This window comes from Crassostrea angulata, chromosome 5 (assembly GCF_025612915.1).
Source record: "Crassostrea angulata isolate pt1a10 chromosome 5, ASM2561291v2, whole genome shotgun sequence".
NCBI lineage: Eukaryota > Metazoa > Mollusca > Bivalvia > Ostreida > Ostreidae > Magallana > Magallana angulata.
In genome coordinates, this window is record NC_069115.1 from 30,352,551 (window position 1) to 30,366,371 (window position 13,821).

A 13,821-nucleotide genomic window follows, 5' to 3' on the forward strand; every position below is an offset into this window, starting at 1 on the left:
TCAATTGATAACGAAGCTGTGCACTGATGACATCATAGGCAGGTAGTTGAAACCTTGCACCTCTCTTACACCGTAAAGTTGTCAGACAGAGGTGCTCGTTGCAAGAATCTCGAAACTACTGCCTGTAAAGCTGAAACCTATGAAGCGTATTTTTCAAAATAAGAATCACGAGGTTAAGATAGGACGATGTTTTTTTCGTAATTAGGAAATGCTAATAAAGAGCAGTCCTTAAAAAGATCTTCTTAAAAATATTTTTTTTAAAAATAAAACTTGCATAGAAGCAATTTTAGGTAATGTAAATTCAAGTCTGTTTCCAATCTCGACTCCCGAACGGTGAATTGGACCACACTTAGGATTAAATTATTATTAACTTAAAGGAAAATAGAATAAAATCTTTAAAAGTGTTTCTTTCTAAACCCATTTGGTCATAAAGGCTAAAACTTGTTTGGAGGCAATCCCAACTTGTGGTGTAAATTCAGGTTTTTTTTTTAAAATCATGATCCCTACGGGTACGATTAGGCCACAATAAGGGTTGTATTTTTACATAGGAAGAAATAAAGAAAAACCTTTTAAAATATCAAGATTTTCAATGCCATAATTTATGATACTACTAATATGCAATTATCTTGACATATTGTTGATTCTCAGTTGTTCAAACCGTGACTATTGGACAATACTTGATCCCTAGAAGAAACACAAAGTTTGATCGAACAATACAAGTTTGAACAAAATATCAAGATAAATTCTATTGAGATTCAGAAGTTCAGTGTCCGCACATAGTCATCAATTTCTATTATAATATTCAGATTGATTGAATTTGATAAGTAAAAATGTCTAGCACCATTAAGATTAAGTTGTTCTGTTGCAATGGTACCCGAAACCGGTGGTAAATTTTGCTTAAAATGATTCCCGTTATTATGGAGTTTTGATACTTAAAAATTTCTGCCTGATTTGCTTTGCTACATAAATGTTCATAGAACAACCCCTTGATTGCATAATAATACTTCTTTTCATATATTTTATAAAATTATAAAGTTTTTTTTACAAATACCAACAAAACATAAAAAGACAAAAGCCAAAATATCAAGAATCGCAGCATATCAAATCTATTTTTAAAATTTCATTTCCCCCGTATTTGTTTACTTTGTTACCAAACGACGGTTGTCAATTTCCATTAACAGTTTATATATACATGTAGTAATGACATTGATAGGAGCGTCATGCATTTTTTTTTATTAGATTTTAAATTGTTAAATTGTGACACATAACTAAATCAGGGGTTTCTAAGAGGTAAAACATCAAAATAGGAATTTTTATTCTAAATGTTTGAATTAACGATCAATAAAATAATGAAAATAGCTCAGTGTTTAGTGAGAGACTAAGTTAGGAAAATTTGGAAAATAGTTTAAAACAAGATATTTAGTATTTGACGCCAAAAAATTAAAATGATGGGAGTTTGATTGCATCAAAACTGATGCAAAAAAAACTTTTATTGAATACATGTAAATAATATTGATTAATCTTAACAAAACTTAATAAAAGAATCTTCATTTTCGAAATAATAAGCTCTACGAGATTTTCTTCATGAAATATCGATTCCATAAAATAACGAAATGTATTGTTACATGTATACAATGTTATTTTTCAATAAATGACACTGTTTTTACACTTTCGATGTGTTAGTGTTTTGTTGCGTAAACGATTAAAATGGAAGAAACGAGTTTCACGATATAGGGTTTATCTAAGATAAAGCAATTTAAATTAAACCTGGATTTATAGGATATTTTTGTAAAGAATTGCAAACTTGATTATTCCTTTGCAATAATGAAATACAAATATTACCCATTAAAAAATTCAAATATGTCTGTTTTTGCTGTGTAATTAATTATTGCTTATTAATAATCATTTGAAATATTAAATGAAGCTAACTTACGTATTTTCAAAAAAGAAGATTGTTTTCAAATCAAAGATGTATTTTTCCGTTTATTCACATCAAACCAACGCTGGGTAAATTTTCAATTAGTTAATTTTACAAGCGGCATTTACAACCCAGGCTTGGTCGCCTCTGTTCAGCGCCATTGAGGCGGTAGCGCCGCATTGTTGGAAGGTACTTCAGCAGTTCACCTGATGGTAGGTAATGCATTAAATTAATGCCACATCAACTCACCGATATCCCCGACCTTTGAAGCTAAATCAAGACCATGCCGTAAGGTTTCTGCCTGTTTCATCAAATTGGCCAACAGTCCCTTTTCTTGGACAGGAGTAAGCCTTATCAAGAGAACTAAATGGAACAGTACTACACCACAGGGAATCGTCGACTTTATTTGTAGCGATTTCAAGAAGTTAGCTGTAAATATATTTATGAAATCGTTTGATGTGTAAATCATTAGAGTAAATTAAATATCAGTATTTCAACATTATTTAACATGCACACATTTTTTAGGGGATGTCACAGTACTGTAGTAAGTTTTATTTTAACTCAATTTATTTACTATTTATATACATTTCAATAGAGTTTGAGCCAGTTAATGAACCATTTACATTCCAATCTGCTTCAATACTCTTATTGGAAATAGCCGGAGTAAAACCGTCCCTGTGCTGAAGTTTTGAAGTATTTTATCAATAAATCAAAGTACTGAAAGTACTGTTAGAAAGTGGCATATTACATGTATGGTAATTATTGTTGTCGAAAATCCACAGCCAGTATCTCATACATGTACTAATACTTAACGCTTACTCGCACAACTGGTCGTGAGTTTCCTACATGGATAATTCTGTGGAAATCGTAGTTGTGATCACAATTAACACTTTACAAATGTTGTGTCTCTTTATCATCATCTTTTGGGGAAAACCCATGATAGATTTATCACAGTAGCCTTTGTAGTATAGAGGTTTGTATCTATATGTTTGTATCTATCCGTTTGTATCTATAATTATGTTTGTATATATATCAGTTGACATTAAAACTCCGTTTTCGGTAATACATTGTACATGTACTACATATTATGTATTTTGATTGCCCAAGAATGACCCATAAAATATGTGGGTTGCCACCACCTATTGAATGAATAAATCAAATCCAAAGCGATTTCATCACAGTACGCCCAAATTGTATAAAGAAGAGGAATTTAGGTTTTTTCCCTTTTGACCTTTGGGTTGACACCGCAAAGAGGAACAACTTTTGAAAAGTGTGGATTGGACTTTTGTGCTTTAAAGATATTGTAGATTTCTCAAAGTAACGAGAACAAATAAAGCTTTGGTATGATAAAATTCTTATCAGGTTTTTACTAACTATTTGGGCATACATGTAGTATGTTTATTGTCCCTCTCGACAGCATTTTCTCTCAATTTCTTCACGAGGAAAAAGATGCAGTCTCGTGGACCATCACACTTGCCTTTGTCCTCATAGTCAGTTAATACATTTAGGTGTACAGAAAACGGAATGGTTTACAAGAACCTGTTTGATAAAATTGGTATTGCTTTTGAAATGCACGTCATCATGAAACAGAAGAGTCAATCAATATTTTATCTTCGACTTTAGTGGTGGATTATTTCCATTTGCTCACAACGAAAGTGAATAAAAATTTGAAAATCATACAATAATCAGTCACGGCAGTTTCTTTAATCAACGTTTTAAAGTACATTTGTCCTATTGTATTTAGCTATAGATTTATTCAAACCATTTGAATGGATTTGGTAGAGTCACATGTATATTTTATCGCTTCTCAGTACACTTTAACACGCATAATTTACTTGCTACATTAAACTTTTCTAGTTATTCAAAATTAGTTTTTAAAAACACCAAACAAACAAAAACCAGGCTGAACGCATGTTTTTTTGACCGTACATCTGTGTATATGAATTTCATTTTATTCTTTGCATGTACTATACAATAGATCTAAAGCTATAGAGTTCGAAAATCCCGGCAATATTTCCGGAAAGCTACACATGTAGTTCTGTAGCTCAGCAGAATACTACAGTCATCTATGAAGCACATTTTTTGCCTTAATGTTTCATTATTTATCGCAAATATAGCATGGATGTATACGCTACGGCCGATGTAGCATTTCGTTGAGTGATGACACTTTCTAACTGGTGTGTATTTTGATTGCAAATCGCAACAAACTGACGCATTTACATATTATATAGGCCCGACAATTTGTAAATGGAAACTAATGTCGAAGAAAGCTCTTAATAGAGTTGTACTCGCGAGTTAAAAATTATTTGAGAACAAAAGGGGCGATATTTACGTACATGTGTAAATAATGTCATATGATAGTGAAAAAATACCCCCCCCCCCTCCACCCCAAACCAAAGAAAAGGTTCTCTTATAGCAGAGACGGGCGCATATGGATTAAAGTCATAGATTGTACTTCGCTCATCAAATTGCGTTATTCAGTTTATTGTGAAAAATTCGTCAGAAACTGTTTGGTGAACAAAATTATTATATCTTACATTATACCGTTCACAATGTACCATGTAAATGGAATATTGCATGAGTTGAACCGATTGTTTTTTCTCACAAAAAAGCTAGCGTTTGCTGCAAACTAGAGATACAGGAGCTGACACGGAGTGAAATCTATAAAATGTTTTACAGCATATGTCTTTAATCCCTTATTTCTTTGAAACATCGTAAAATGTTGTTTGTTTATACATGTATCCATGTAAAATTGTAAAATGGCGACTAGATTTGCACTGAATTTTACAATCCGAGGTCGATCGATTAGCGTGTTTGAGAAAAGTCAGCAGCAGGTAACGCGTTAACATCAGTAGTAAATATTGTCTGATGAATATTGAGGTGGCTGTAATAAAACTAATGTTCCTACAGACTGAGTGGGTTACAAAATTAGGTTAATCACAGGTCAGTCCAAAATTAAACACATTTGTATCGTAAATTTCAATTTTCTTGTAAGTTAAAAAAAAACATGCACATTTATAGAAGAAAGCGTGTCATTGATCGGTTAAAGTTCAATAAAATGTAATTTATGTAATATTGTCAGTATCTGTTGTGAATTCTTTGGAATAAGCTACATCAAAATAAATATTCTTCCTCAACTAAAATTAATTCTTTGAAAATGACTTAATTTATAGGTGAAGCATAATTGCTGAAATATGAAATGGCAAACCTGTTTAAATAGGGTGTTTCTGACAATTGTTTACATCATAAAAAAAGAAGAAGCGATTATTTTGAGATCTCTTAGCCAATTATCGCAGTGATATAGTTTATGCAAGTGGTATGGCAGCTGGTGCATAAATTATCGATACCGCGTAAGCAGACAGGGTAACGGCTCATTTAAAATAAAACACAATTTCATAAATTATTTAAATATATGTACAAAAAAATTAGCAGATAAAATGCTTAAAATATCTGATAAGATTAGAATTACTTCTCATACTGAAATCAACACATAGATAAAACATTGCGTGTAACACTGCATACCTAACAGAGTTATCGTTCCTTATCCGCTAGGGTACCCGTGAGAAATACTCTTCCGGTCAGGACCGTAGCAATAGACCGTGGCTATTTATAGCAACCGTCTAATAAAAAATGTTTAGCACATTTGATTGTTGTTTTGTTTTATAAATCAACCTGGAAATGGTGACCGTATATAACCTTTTTTATAGTTTGCGCAGTACTTCTCATGAACAATTGAAGAAAAATAACGACACATCGCATATTGACATGTGCCTCCTTAAAAGCAAAGTCGATGACATGTTCATTTTTATACCCCCCGCAAACGAAGTTTGGGGGGAGGGGAATATATAGCCAGGAATCACCTTGTCCGCCCGTCCATCCGTCTGTCCGTCTGTATATTCAATTCGTGTCCGGTCCATATCTTTCTTATGGAGAAATATTGGAAGTTCTTACTGGAAGATTGCTGATGACTTCCGGATGGTTCATGACCTTGACCCAAGGTCATTTGGGCAAGGTCAAGGTCACTGGCAGAAAAAGTCCAAAATTTGTGTCCGATCCGTATCTTTTTAATTGAGAAACATTGGAAGTTCCCAATTCACATCAACATTGCTTATAACCTGAGGGTGTGTCATGACCTTGACCCTAGGTCAATTGAGGAACTTCAAGGTCATTGTTTTAAGAAAAATCGGGCTCAGTATACCAATTATTCAAAATGTTTATATTGAATGGAATTTTGTTTGATTCGAGTCATGTTTGTTAACATAAGGGTGCAAATGTCCTCATGCATTAACAGTTAACTTGAACTAAAATGGAATGTTAAGAGTAGAAATTGGTTTGTGTTCTCATATTAGCATTAACAGTTTATATATCGTATCTAACAGACCTGGTTAGACACAAGCAACATTGCTCACCCTTGCCTTAAAATTTCTTTTTATTTCTCTGGTCTGGTTTTCAGGAAAATCTGGCTTAATTTTCAGAGGGTTAGGTGCAATTCGTGAACATTTGTCACTCTCAATTATGTTACTTTGAACTTTAACCACCAGGACTGTATTTGTTCATGTCAACTTTGACAAATAACTGTAAGTTTTCAAATAAATCTATGTATCTGTATTGAACTTTGAAAAGGACTTGATATATGTTCTCTTTCGTCAACAAATACTGGTTCATTAAGGTCTGCAATGAAAACAACTTTGTCAATACGCTTGTATTCTCCACGGATTCCAATCAAGTTTTGCAAAATACACCTGACACTAACATCTTCCGATACCTGACGTACTGGATGGTTTAAATTTTGATTAAACTGGATTTCTCATTCTGTGTTTTTAAGTATGTGTTGTTAGTAGGGATGTCAATTTTACTCGGTTGGCTTGGTCGATTAAACGGAGCCTTTAGTCGAGCGATAGTCGATAACTCGTTGATTTATTTGAAACTTCGCGTCTTTATTCTACTGTCAGATACACCGTATCTTAACCATAAGAAACATATAAAAACTTATATTTGCATTTCCATTGTTCTTTCCCACTGTAAGCCCATACGGAGGAGCTGCAATTATTTTTCTATAATCGCAATTGCTCTGTCAGTATACTATGACGTCATAAAGGTGTAACGTTATATATACTTTTCCATGACGTTATAGATTTAAACCACTATACGATACATCATGTGTTTTTCTCCAACTCGATTAAAATTGACGTATTTCCATGTAATATTAAAACATGTTTTTGATAACATTTTAAAGGAATTACTGTTATAACATATGATTGATACTGTTAACAATCTATGTGAATTAAAAAGATACATTACAGTCTGAATGTTTACTTTTGATGTAATAGCTAAATTTCAAAGTATAGGCTAATACAGGGTATTTGCGAGTGGTAAAATGCAAATATAAGTAATAAACAACGATTATTTAGTGAACATTGCGTTATGAATAGCAACTGCTCTGCTGGCATATTTTCCATGATGCGCTAGCGCGCATCATGGAATATGCCAACAGCGCAATTGCTATTCATAACGCCATGTTCACTAAATAACGTTGTTTATTTCTTAAGTAATAATACGCACTAGATGTATTTAATTAAGAAATAAACAACGTTATTTAGTGAACATGGCGTTATGAATAGCAATTGCTCTGTTGGCATATTCCATGATGCGCGCTAGCGCATCATGGAAAATATGCCAGCAGAGCAGTTGCTATTCATAACGCCATGTTCACTAAATAATCGTTGTTTATTACTTATATTTGCATTTTACCACTCGCAAATACCCTGTATTAGCCTAGACCTTGACATTTAGCTATTACATCAAAAGTAAACATTCAGACTGTAATGTATCTTTTTAATTCACATAGATTTGTTAACAGAATCAATGATATGTTATATAACAGTAATTCCTTTAAAATGTTATCAAAATCATGTTTTAATATTACATGTAAATACGTCAATTTTAATGGAGTTGGAGAAAACACATGATGTATCGTATAGTGGTTTAAATCTATAACGTCATGGAAAAGTATATATAACGTTACACCTTTATGACGTCATAGTATACAGACAGAGCAATTGCGATTATAGAGATATAATTGCAGCTCCTCCGTATGGGCTTACAGTGGGAAAGAACAATGGAAATGCAAATATTTTCAAATAAACTAAAAAGCATTTTATCTAGATATCCGTTAGCTAATGACTTAGCTATTTCTAATTTTCTTGTGACGCTTACACACAATATAGTTCTATGTCGTATTGGGCAAATCAAATATGACCTGTTTGATATATAGTCATTGTCCCGTGTCGTGCCAAATTAACAATTACAACTAATAGTTAAAAAAAAACGCCTTGAGATGCAATGATTAAAAACGTTTTATTGATACATCTTTAGGAGAACCACAATTAATCTCTTTAAGTACATGTTTGTATAAGTACTTTTATTCAGAACAATACTTTGAACTACAGATTCGACAGAGATCAATTTATAGCCGCTTAAAAATGAACAAGGGACAACTATTTGATTCAGCAGAGTGTAACGTGATTAAACATGCCGAGAAAAGAAATCTCTTTTTTTATTCGAAGCTCCAAAACTGCTGCGTTATAAAGAAAAAAAATGTTTTGAATTTCTTCCTTCACTTTAAATAACGACTTATCGAAGAAGAAAAATGTTAGTACATCGATTTATCTGATTATTTTCAAGACCTAAGTCTCATTAGCGATGATGATTTGTGCTTAGGTCCAGTTCGGAACTGTTACAGTTCTGTTTGCCTAAGTAACACTACATACGAGAGTTTAATAAAACTCCCCAAAATTAGAAGTATGGTATTAAATCTATCAGCCCTTTCCCTTTAACAAGTTAAAGAGATTCAAACGTTAACCCCAAAGGAGGAAATGTTAAAGAAATTGTTTAATTTTAATCTTGAATGCCAGAAAACACATACTTTATTAAAAACTATTAATAACGAAGTTTAACATAGTTAAATAACCTATACAAGAGCTCGCCCCTCTCCTGTTTTGTATATATATTTGTTACATATACATGCAACTATATCCCCTTCCTTTATACAATTCTCCCTTTATACAATTCCGCAAATGATAAGCTGCATGGGGCGCAATTCTAGTTATTTGCTTGATAGTGCCAAACCGAGTTTTCGTAATGTGATTTGCCAAGGGTTTATGGGGAGTTGAGTGTACCTAAAACCCTTGACTAGCGAAGACGCAATTTAGTAATATGTAGATATATATATATATATATATATATAGAGAGAGAGAGAGAGAGAGAGAGAGACAGAGACAGAGAGAGAGACAGAGAGAGATAGTTCCTGAAACGTTCGTCTTTCCCATTTTTCTGTGAGTTCACCGTGCGCTCATTGTGCGTTTACAAAGTGTTCACATTGCGCTTACCGTTCGTTCAGGGTCCAATCATCGTTCAATCCGTTTTCATTAATTTTCATTCGGAACTCCAAAGTGATCGATCTTTGCAACAAAATGAGAAAAGAACGCGAACGCAAAAGTGGAATGGAACTTTTATTACTTATCAGAAACATCATTTTTATATAAAAAAAATAATCTGTAGAATTAAAACTACACATTCTTGAGCAGGTCTGTAAGTACAAAAACGTGTTTTTTGAGTTTTTGCTTTAGTTTTTATGACTAGAAGAATTTTGTTTTATGTTTTATCACGTCATTCCTAAATTGTCATTTATACGTTTGAAAAAATGCGAATAATAATTAAAAAAAAGAGTTTTTTTTAAGAAATGAAGATAATAATTTTTCTATTGATCGACGTATCAAAGAAAAAAATGACCGGAAAACTTCATCAATGCGCGTAGCGCATTGATGAAAAAGTTCTCCGGTCAATTCTTGTCATTTAATAAAACATTTTCAAATCAAAAAATGATAAGTGTTATTGATCAAAAATGTAAATAATGTAAATGAAGCGGCGCGTATGAAGACAAAACAACAACAGCAACAATATTTAAAATGGCTGCGCCTTCAGCTAATGCAGAGCTACTGAGCTGAATTAATGGATTAAACACAAAAAGTGAGTTAAAATCTGAACCGGCTGAATTGAAAACAAAAGGAAAATACATGCGATAGCTTGTGATATTATTCACTGTGCTGAACAATTCGTAATAAAACTAGTTTTCATGTGTGATCGCTGGAATATGCAACTGGACATAACCATCCAAGGAGAGGCGATCATGGACGAATATAGTTGATATGTCGACAAAAAATAGTATGTATAAGCGACTTTTGTAAACGTTGTGGTAACTAGCTAGCCAGTGATGAACTTAAATGGTATATTTGCCGCTTGGAATGCGCCGGAGGAGTTGATGCATTACTCTTAGTCTTAGCTTTTCTTTACGATGCTTATTCTGATGACCGATCATGTACGTGAATCATCGTTACGAAATTTGAACAGCAGTGTTACCGTGAAAGTGTATAGGCCTATATGTTCGTTATAATTATTCTGGAAAAGGAACAGCCAGCCTCGCAGTAATGTTGATTGATCTCAAGCAGGCGAAATCGTGAGAAGACGCTTTATTTTCTATTTCGTGTATCAAATAATGTGTTTTGTTTATTTTTGAAGGTTAAACTTTCAAGTTTTTATGTTTATAAAATTGTATTTTGTCTGCTGACAATAAAACAGACATAACTTTACATTTCGTTGACAGTGTTTATTTTGGAAATTCCCGTTCTATAAATAGTGTTAGATCAGAACAGTTTAGAAAAGTAGATCCGGGAATTTTTTTATTGATGCAGGTATCAAAGAAATTTTTCGACCAATCAGAAGCGCCGATATCTCATCAAACGAATAAATATTAAATGATATTAAAATGAAGACATTTCCCTGAAAATGGTTTTCTCGGGGGTATCAATGTCAACTGTTACTCCCCCAAGCAGGCACTATTTACATAATGAAATATATAAACAAAACGCTGAAGAATGATTTATCAATAAATGCTATGTTTTTTAATGATTTATGAAGTAATTATAATTTCCCGAATTGTGTTTACATTTATCGCCTAACAAATCAGCTGATTACCGCTAAACTCACTAATTATCATATGATTTTTTTAAATGAATTTAATAATTTTTCTATTGATGATACGTCGATCATTGGAAAAATTGTTAAATTAATTTCTTATCATTTAATGAAACATTTCCAAATCATTAAATGTGAAGTATCATTGATCAAAAATGTGTTACCGCGAAAACGTATAGGACCATATGTTCTGTATAGTTATTCCTTGATGTGGAACAACTAGCATCGCCGTAAATGTTGATCGTTGATCTCAAGCAGACGAAGTCGTTAAAACACGCTTAATTTTCTATTTATTGAATTCTACAAAAATAAGTGTTGTTTATTTTTTAAGGTTGAACTTTTTAATTTAAAAAAAAGTTATAAATTTGTTTTTTGTTTGCTGGCAACTAAACAGACACAACGTTGCCTTTTGTTGACAATCTTTATTTCGGAAATTCCCGTTCTATAAATAGTGTTAAATCAGAACAGTTCTGAAAAGTAGGTGCGACAAAACTTTTATTGAGGCAGGTATCAAAGACATTTTTAAACCAATTTAGAAGCTCAAAAATCTTATCAATATTACAAATATCAAATGATAAGTTCTTCATTTGCTTCATTCATAAAAAAAAATTAATGTAATCGCTTACTTGTAATTTCCTAGGTAAAAGATGTTCAATTCGAACATTTTAAGAATTGTCACTTTATCGAAATGCTAAGTAGATAACAAAATAAAAGCATTGATTTTCTCGTGAAGAGTATTTTCCTACAGACGTGTCTACACCACTATATAATAAAACATTTCCCCATCAATGCCCTGTTTACCCTCGAGGATGAGAATTCAAACTAACTTACTAACTCAGGATGCTTTTTTGCACTAATTGTTCCTCATTACATTTTCCATGTTTACAGATTTCAGCATTATGTTTACCGTTCTAATGTTTACTGGTGGTGAAAGTTTATGTACACTTGCATATACTCGCATCTTACATTAGCCCGAAATCGCTGTATATCAGCACGAGAATCTCATTTAATATAGGATGCGATATCAGAATTGCCATGTTATGCTATTTATTTCATGAACTTAAAAAAGATATTAAAGCAACAATAAAATAAAACTAGACACGATCTCGTTGCAAGCAACGAGGAGGTCTTCCGTCCGATTTTTAGAAGAAAATATGACATCATCGACTTTTGATTTTCGATATCAAAACATGATATAGAAAAAAGAGTGAAGTACTAATGCTTTAAAGTATTGCTTTTTAGTTCTATTACATTGCTTTTTAAAGTACTTGCATTTCTTCCAATAACGATAGAAAAGATTAAACTTGTTTACATCTGGTCCCTAAAAACCCTAATTTGGTAACGCAAGAGCAAATCATAATATTGTTAGGATATTTAAATGTATTATACCTAATCTAGCTTTAATAACCCTTCACAAGATGGCTCTCATTAAAGGGCTATAGATAAACATATTTAGAGCCCTTTAATCCCCTAATTTAAGGGGCCAGCCCCTTTTTCTTGGAATCAAATAAAAGGACATTTAATTCTGAACACATTTTGTCAACAAGTGTTTAAAAGTTCGTTACTGTTCTGAAGATATATGAGAAAGAAGGTTTTAGGGGCCGATCCCTTATCTCCTTATAAGGGCCGTTTAACGAAAATTTGAAGGTTGCATTTTGTTAAGAACATCATTTTGAATAACTTTTCTTCTTTACTGCATTTTAAAATATTTTTCCTTTCTGACATATGAATGAGATATTCTGGAGATATATGAGAAAGAAGGTTTTAGGGGCCGATCCTTTATCCCTTTTAAGGGGCCGTTTAACGTAAGTTTGAAGGTTGCACATTGTTAAGAACATCATTTTAAACAACTTCTCTTCTGCATTGCATTACAAAATATATTTCCTATCAAAGATATGGGTGATCAAAATTATGGATTTTTTGGCCCCTAAAAACCCTTAATTACGTAACACATAATAAAATCATTACATTGCTTGGATACATAACTTTGAGATAAACATATTTGCTTCTATAAGCTTTCACAAAATATCTCTAAGTAAACGGCTACAGATTAAAGACGTTAGAGCCCTTTGGTCTCCTTATCTGAGGGTCCAGCCCCTTTTTCTTGATATTACATGAAAGGTCATTTAATTCTTAACAAATTTTGTTCAACAAGTGTTTAGAAAATCGTTACCGTTCTGGAGATATATGAGAAAGAAGGTTTTAGGAGCCGATCTCTTATCTCCTTATAGGGGCCGTTTAATTAAATTTTGAAGGTAGCATATTGTTTAAAAAATCAATGTAAACAACTTTTCTTCTAATTTGCACTACAAACTATTTTTCCTTTCTGAGATATGGGTGATCAACATTTTGGACTTTTGGCCCCTAAAAACCCTGAGTTACTTAACACATAATAAAAATATTACATAGCTTGGATACATAACTGTGAGATAAACATATTTTCTTCTATAACCTTTCACAAAATATCGCTCAGTAAAGGGCTACATATTAAAGACTTTAGAGCCCTTTGGTCCCCTTATTTGAGGGGCCAGCCCCTTTTTCTTGATATTAAATGAAAGGACATTTAATTCTACACAAATTTAGTTCAACAGGTGTTTAAAAATTCGTTACCGTTCTGGAGATATATGAGAATAAATATTTTAGGGGCCGATCCCTTATCTCCTTAAAGGGGCCGTTTAACGAAATTTTGAAGGTTGCATATTGTAAAGAACATTAATTTGAACAACTTTTCTTCTGTATTGCATTACAAAATATTTTTCCTTTCTGAGATATGGGTGATCAAAATTTTGGACTTTTGGCCCCTAAAAACCCTTAATTACGTAACACAAAATAAAATCATTATATTGCTTGGATATATAACTGTGAGATAA